Here is an 8,220-nt window from a genome sequence, read left to right as displayed (position 1 = left end):
TAAAATAATTCATATGTAGGTGGCCACATCAAACAATATGCAGATCTTTACAAATGACAGGATAAACATCCACAACAAGTTCAAGTGATGAATCCGTTACCCTAAAGAACTATATGCAGCTTTCACAAAGAGCCTCCGCGCTAGCCAAAGGAAGCACCTTTCTTTCATAAGAACATAAGGGCACAAGATCTACCTTAGAGATTGAGAATCTAGACAGAAGACAACCCGATAACAAAGAGCCGCGGTCGAGCATTGGGAGATCTACAAAAGCAAGAAAACACACACACACACACAAAACAAGAAGCAGGGCATGCAATTACCTCCTAACCGGACCCGACGATGATGTTGTTGATGGGGATGAAGATGAGCTTCACGAAGAACCCAACAAAACCCATGACCACGAATCCAATGGCGGTGCAAAAAGGTGACCTTGGTGAACTCTGCAGGGGAAAGACGGAATCGAAACCGATCGATCAAGAAAGTCCGGGAGACGACAGGGCAAGAATGTATTGAAATATATTGGAAAGACAGTTGTGATATGTTTTTATTTAGGCCTTTTATTTAGGCTGTTTACTTAGGAAGTTTTGTAAACATATCTTTTTTATTGTGTTATGCTTGTATTTTTGGTAGTTTAGCCTAACTAGGAGATTGTTTGATAGCTATATCTTCTTGTATATATGTTGCGTTTCTGTGGCAATGAACTACAGAATTCTCATTCCAAAATTCCTTAGTTCTTTTACATGGTATCAGAGCCATGGCTGATGGAAAAAAAAGTGAGGAGAGTTTTGGAACAGACAAGAAAGCCTCTAGCCCTTACACACTAAATTCGAATGACAACCCGGGTAACTTGATTATCCAAGTTCAATTGAAGGGCGAGAATTATGAAGAATGGGTGCGAGCTATGCGGACTGCATTACGAGCCAAGAAGAAATATGATTTTATTGATGGATCTGTCAAGCAACCAGCAAATGATTCGTTGGAACTTGAAGATTGATTCCATGTTGGTTTCTTGGGTGTTTAATACCATTGAACTGACACTTCGCTTGACTATCTCTCACATGGAGAACGTGAAAGATTTGTGGGAGGATATCAAACAAAGATTCTCAATTGGGAATGGTCCACGAATGCAGCAACTGAGATCGGATTTGGCCAATTGTAGTCAGGATGGTCAACCCATCCTATTTCAGTAAACTCAAAATCTTGTGGGATGAAATAAATAGCTATGATCATATACCGATGTGTGTTTGTATAGGTTGTAGATGCAATATAACCATTGAATTGGAAAGAAAACACGAAGAAGAGAGAGTTCATCAGTTTTTGATGGGCTTAGATGAAGAAGGATATGGAACAGTGCGCGCTAATATTTTGAGCACTGAACCTTTGCCTAATCTAAATTGTGTCTATGCTATGGTTGTTCAGCAAAAGCAAGTGCGAACTATGACACGAACCAAGGATGAAAGAGACAATCCCATGAGTTTTGCAATCCAAGCAGGTGGTCAAAATTCAAGGGGGGATAAAGATAAAATCTTGTTTTGTTCTAATTGCAACCGAGAGGGACATGATGCTGAAAGTTGTTTCCAGCTAATAGGATATCCAGAATGGTGGGGTAATAGACCACGTGGAACCTTTGCTAGACAAGGTAGTGGTCAAAAGCGTAGTAATAGAGGTGGACGTACAAAGGAGGTGGTGCTCATGCCAACGTCTCACAGGTAACTGGAGTTGATGGTGGGCGAGGAGTTGTGACGGATTCAGATCGAAAGGGTCTTAGTGGATTGAATGATGAGAAGTGGGCAACTTTATTGGGAATGTTAAGTTCTCATTAGAATGGTCCCCATGAGAGGCTGACTAGTAAACAAAGTGTTTTTCCTGGATTATTGACATAGGAGCTTCCCACCGTATGATAGGAATGTTGGCAGTTTTGAGAGAATTGCGTGACATTGTGCCATGCTTAGTTGAGTTACCTGATGGAGAAAAGACCATGGCAATGAAAGAAGGAACTGTGTTTCTTGGAGGAGACTTGAAATTGTGACGAGTTCTTTTTGTGCCCAATTTGAAATGTAATATGATTTCCGTATCACAACTTCTTAATGATTCAAATTTGGTTATTCAACTGACTAACAAAATATGTGCTATACAGGACCTAAATTCGAGGAACTTGATTGGAGCGGGTGAGCAATGCGAGGGGCTTTACTTTCTCAAGGGAGTGACTTCAGTACGTGCTTGCATGGTGGCTGATATGGAATCCTTTGAGCTTTGGCATAAAAGAATGGGTCATCCTTCTTCCAAGGTAGTGGAGTTAATTCCAGAAGCTGGCAAAATGGTTAGGAAAACCAATAAAACTTGTGAGGTTTGTTTTAGAGCAAAACAAAGAAGAGAGATCTTCTTTTTCTAGTGACAATAAAGCTAAAGATTGTTTTGAATTAATACATTGTGATTTGTGGAGACCTTATAGAGTGCTAGCTTCATGTGGAGCAATTTATTTCTTGATAATTGTTGATGATTAATCTCGTGCTGTGTGGATACATTTGATGAATGGAAAAAATGAAGTGGCTTTTGTTCTTAGGAAGTTTATTGCGATGGTTAGATGCCAATTTGAGAAAAATGTGAAAATTGTTAGAAGTGATAATGAACGTGAATTTTTGTGTTTGAAAGAATATTTTGATGAACATGGGATATTGCATTAGACTTCTTATGTTAGAACACCTCAACAAAATGGCCGAGTGGAAAGAAAGCATCGCCATATCCTTAATGTTGCAAGAGCTTTGCATTTCCAAGCAAATTTGCCTATATAATTTTGGGGAAAATGTGTACTTGTAGCTGGATATTTGATTAACAGGACTCCATTATATTATTGAATGGCAAAACCCCATATGAGATTATTTTTGGCCAACCTCCTTCTTACAAACATATTCGGATTTTTGGTTGTTTGTGCTATGCGCATAATTAGAATCGGGATAAATATAAATTTGCTAGTAGAAGTCGTCGATGTGTTTTTGTTGGTTATCCATTGGGAAAGAATGGGTGGAGATTGTATGATTTAGAAGCTGGCGAATACTTTGTATCGAGAGATGTAGTGTTTGTGAAACAGAATTTCCATATGCTGATGAGAAAACAATAAGTGATGAACTCATTCAAAATAGAGTTATGGAGTTGGGTGATGAAGTTGATGATTTAAAAAGTGACTTGAGAGAGGAGCATGCTGAAAGTGTAGATAGAGAAAATGAGGTGAATCATGAAATGGAGGAATTGATCCACACAAACAATGAGGATGTGGAAAGAAGTGAAGTTGATGAAGAGCAACTAGGCAGGGGACAAAGGGTCAAGCAACCGTCTATTTGTTTGAAAGATTATGTGACAAATGCCATCAAAATAAGCCCCTCGACATGCTTATTTGCCCGATCTGATTCCTTAGGTATGCCTTATTCTATAGCACGATATGTGAGTCATAAAAGATTTTCTACGTAACACCAGTGTTTCTTGGTAGCAATTACTGCAGAACATGAACCAAACTCTTATGCATAAGCAATTAAAGATGAACGGTGGAGAGAGGCCATGAGTAAAGAAATACAGGCTTTGGAAGATAATGGCACATGGACAATTGAAAATTTGCCGCCTGGGAAGAAAGCAATTGGGAGCAAGTGAGTATATAAAATTAAGTACAATTTTGATTGAAGCGTTGATTGATACAAGGTGCGGTTGCTGATACTAGGAAATAAACAAGTTGAAGGCATAGATTATCGGAGATTTTTGCTCCTACGATAAAACCGGAATCGAGACCGCTCACCCCCCTAATGGACGGAGTCGAAAATTTGCCGCCTAGGAAGAAAGCAATTGGGAGCAAGTGGGTGCACTGTATGCACCTTTCTTGCCGTTATGGTTGCAAAGAATTGGGGACTTCATCAGATGGACGTTCAAAATGTTTTCTTACATGGCGATTTAAAGGAAGAGGTTTACATGAAGATGTCGCCTAGATTTGCCTCTCAATCGTCAAGGAAGGTATGAAGACTTCGGAAATCTCTCTACGGTTTGCGGCAAGCACCTAGATGTTGGTTTGCAAAATTGGCAGCATCTTTGAAAGCTTATGGATTTCAACAATCATATTCAGATTACCCCTTCTTCACTTTTTGAGTTGGGACTGCTCAATTGAATGTGCTTATTTATGTTGATGATCTCATTATCTCCAATAATGATATTTCCGCTGTGCAAAAGTTCAAGAACTATTTAAGTCATCGTTTTTATATGAAAGACTTGGGGAAGTTGAAATTTTTCTTGGGGATTGAAGTGGCGAGAAACTCAAATGGTATTTTCTTGTGTCAATGTAAGTATGCGTTGGATATGATTTCTAAGGTCAGATTGCTCGGTTCCAAGCCGACTAAAACTCCTCTTGAACAAAATCACAAGTTGGTCCTCACTAAGAGTGATGATGTAGACAACCCTACTCAGTATAGGCGCCTAGTGGGTCGGTTTATTTATCTAACAATAACACGACATGAATTGTCTTACAAAAAAATAATTAAAAAATAATTAAATTAAATTTAAAAATTAAATTTGTGTACATATTCTTGCACAGTTCATGCAGCGGCCAAAGACAGCTCATTGGGAGGCAGATGTGAGAGTTATGCGTTATTTGAAAGGAAATATAAGTTAGGGTATTATGTTGCGTACCAATTGTAACCTCAAATTGTCTGCTTACTGTGATTCTGACTGGGCTAGTTGTCTTTTGACGAGACGATCTTTGACCAGTTACTTTGTTTTCTTGGGAGAATCACCTATCTTGTGGAAGACTAAGAAGCAACAGACAGTGTCTCTCTCATTTGTTGAAGCTGAATACAGGTCTATAAGTACTACAGTTTGTGAACTTAAGTAGTTGAAAGGATTATTGAATTTTCTTGGTGTGGAACATTCTCAACCTATGCAGTTGTATTGCGACAGTCGGGCAGCTTTACATATAGCCGCCAATCCTATTTATCATGAGCATACCAAGCATATTGAAGTAGATTGTCATTTTATTCGTAATGAGATGCTTAATGGTAACATTCAAACAAATTATGTACATAGTTCAATGCAGCTAGCTGATATCTTCACGAAGACATTGGGAAAGGATCAATTTAACTTTCTTCTTCGCAAGTTGGGCATTCGAGATCTCCATGCTCCAACTTGAGGGGGGTATTGAAATATATTGGAAAGGCAGTTGTGATATGTTTTTATCTAGACCGTTTACTTAGGAAGTTTTGTGTACATATCTTTTTTATTGTGTTGTCCTTGTATTTTTGGTAGTTTAGCCTAATTAGGAGATTGTTTAATAGCTGTATCTTCTTGTATATAAGTTGCATTTCTTTGTCAATGAACTACATAATTCTCATTCCAAAATTCCTCAGTTCTTTTACAGAATGCATTTTGCATGCGTGAACGAGAAGCGGTCACCTTTGCGGTCGGGCTTGTGGCAACGCTTGACGAGGTGGATGTTGTCCTTGGCGAAGTCTCGGAGAGGATCGACCACTGAATCCACGGCGTCCATTCTTCTATTCCCGGCGAGCGAGAGAGAGAGAGAGAGAGAGAGAGAGAGAGAGAGAGATGCAGGGGAGACGTGTTTGACTGACTTCAAGTTGGACTGTCGAATTGATGCCACATTAATCTGGTCAAATGGTCAGTGCTTTTACCTGGTCTCCACCCCATGCGGGTCGGGTGGTCGGGTGGACATTTTTCGAGTACAATGCGAGACCTGACCCATGATGGATCCAAGTCCAAGCAAGAGCTCATGGTCCACATGAGAGCCCATAAGTGCTCTCCTAAGCTACCGTTGGCCTATGGTTGAAGTGGGTGATGCTCTAAATCAAACATCTAATGGCACAATGTCACTTATGGGTAAAACACCTCCATCATTTCTAGTCCTAAGCTTGGCCCAAGACCTAGCCCACAAAAAACGGGCTGAGATAAGGAATGACATATTAGCAGTAATCTATCTGATTGACAGTAAAGGGACAGGAAAAGGTGGAATCATACCACAGAACCACTTGAGACATGGTGTAATTGAACCGCCACTAGGCCATGGTGCTGGTAGATACATTAGTCCTCACACACCAGTCCATTTCAATAGCTTTCATTCAGTTTTTTGGCTCTCTTTGATTTGTTAAAACTCCTATACTGATAACATCCAGAGATTGGAGAGTATGTCTAACTTGAAGCATGTTATACAATGGCACAAGAACCTTTTTTCTTGGATAGAAGTAACAGTGAGTGGATCGCTGGAAAGATGCAAACCTAAGATTTTCTGGGTCTTGAGTTGACCAAATAACGAAAGATGTACTATCGCATCGAATATAACGACAAATGAAGAAAATGGCACTCTTTCAAAGATGCTAGTTCAACAAAATGTAAGTACATTGAGAGAATAGGAAAAGACAATGTGGACACTCAACCTCCACATAATATTTGTCCAGTTGACCACACAAAACCAAGTAAAATGTTCCCACTTTTTCAGCTTTATGTTTGCATAGCAAATTAGAGGATAAGAATACAAGCTACAAGTCTCTGCTGAAAAGCCTCAAACACGATCGACGTCACAATGTCATCAGGAAATGCAAAAGAGAAAAAGAGCCAAACTGTCTACCCAAAACTGGTGTTGACTTTCTTCTTCCTTTTCACCTTATTTTTCTGTCTCTTCATAATCAACATAACCTTGAAGATTGTGCAAAGTGATGGCAGAGATTGTCAGATCTTCATCTTCCTCCTCTTCATCTTGCAAAATAATAGATTTCTTTTTCTTTGATGTCTTATGGATAACATCCTTTTCCTTGCGCTTCTTTGCAGCAACAAGTCATTCTTTGATTATGCTAGATGATTCATTCTTCAAAAGGTCCAGAGCCTTAGATAGATCATTTAGCCTCATTTTGGAAATCATCTTCATTCATATTTCCATAGGAGTGAGAGTCCTTAATCAAAGTTGAGAAGGTAATTGAATCTGAAAGTGTCTGAATAATCGAGTTATCAAGGCATTGTAGGGCAGTTGCCCTTTTTCCTTCATCACGGTTCTATACATATGCAAAAAAATGTGGAAGGGAAAAAGGAACTCCATTGCAAATTGCCCACATTATATTTGCCTCAAATCTCGAAACATCAATCTTGGAGGCAGCCTCGGGTCTAATGCCATTGATCACTATCTTATGCAACATAATGTTTGGCGCTAGCATATGAGAGTAAGTAACACTCCCACTCGGCAATCTGTCTTTCACGAGAAATCTAGTAGCTTGAATGATAGATACGTTTATGAGTAGAAAACCACTCCGTTCTACACCCAAAATGTCAGCCAAAATATCAACATCTACATGAAACACTCTGTCACATATAGTAAACTGAGTATGAGTTTAATCCAGAAATGATAGATTCGCGTAAAAATGTGTCATCCTGAATTTGCCAATTCTATTTTCAATTGAATAAGTCGGGCATTTCATCTTCGCGCCTATAATTCTTTTCTTTGAGTTGGCTACTCACGAGATAACTAACCTATCAGGTGAAGCTGTTAAGGAATCTAAACACAATAGACTTGAGAATTTAACCAGGAATCAATTGTTCGACCGTGCTAATCTGCAAGGGTCATTACGACACAAACCGATTAGAGACCGAAGATAAGTCAATTCGACAGAACCGTGTGATTAAGTGTGAGTGATTCTACATAATTACAATATTCTTATCAATCAGCACTAGACTGATTTCTCTGTCACTTTGGTACCCTGTGTCTGTATTTGAAACATCGAGATTTCCATGAAATTCCGATGATCTTGGTCGCCCATACAATCAGGATCTTGGTTTCTATAAGTAGATTCTTTCCAAATAAACTTGCCTTCCAAATTGATTTTACCGTTCCGAGATTGATTTCATCAATAATATTCAAAAAAGGTAAGTGAAATTTTCAACTAGAAATCTAGATATATCTTGTTCGTATCAAATCATTGAAGGAAGAATAATAATCCTAAGTTTGATTATGTCTTCGTTCTTCACTTGAGTTTAGTCTGAGTCTTCGTCAGAATGGGGCAGACTTCTAATGTAAAATAGACTTTGAAAGAATTCCACAGAAGTCTTGTATTCCTCAAAATAAAAAAGATAAATATAGAAAAGTTTTGTCAACTTCAAAATATAATATAAGTTTTCTCAACACAAACAACTTAGTATATTTGCAGGTTCTTTCTCACTACTCCACTCATTAAGCTTCTTAAAAGTTTC

At 38.7% G+C, this 8,220-nt stretch overlaps 1 pseudogene; it reads right to left on the bottom strand.

The window, feature by feature from the left end:
- Positions 1 to 323: 323 nt before the first annotated feature.
- Positions 324 to 5,518, bottom strand: LOC120289419 (annotated as a pseudogene).
- Positions 5,519 to 8,220: the final 2,702 nt, after the last annotated feature.

Source organism: Eucalyptus grandis, chromosome 2, assembly GCF_016545825.1.
Source record: "Eucalyptus grandis isolate ANBG69807.140 chromosome 2, ASM1654582v1, whole genome shotgun sequence".
Taxonomy (NCBI): domain Eukaryota; kingdom Viridiplantae; phylum Streptophyta; class Magnoliopsida; order Myrtales; family Myrtaceae; genus Eucalyptus; species Eucalyptus grandis.
Note: the sequence above shows the minus strand (reverse complement) of the source record. Positions and strands in the feature narration are given on the sequence as shown.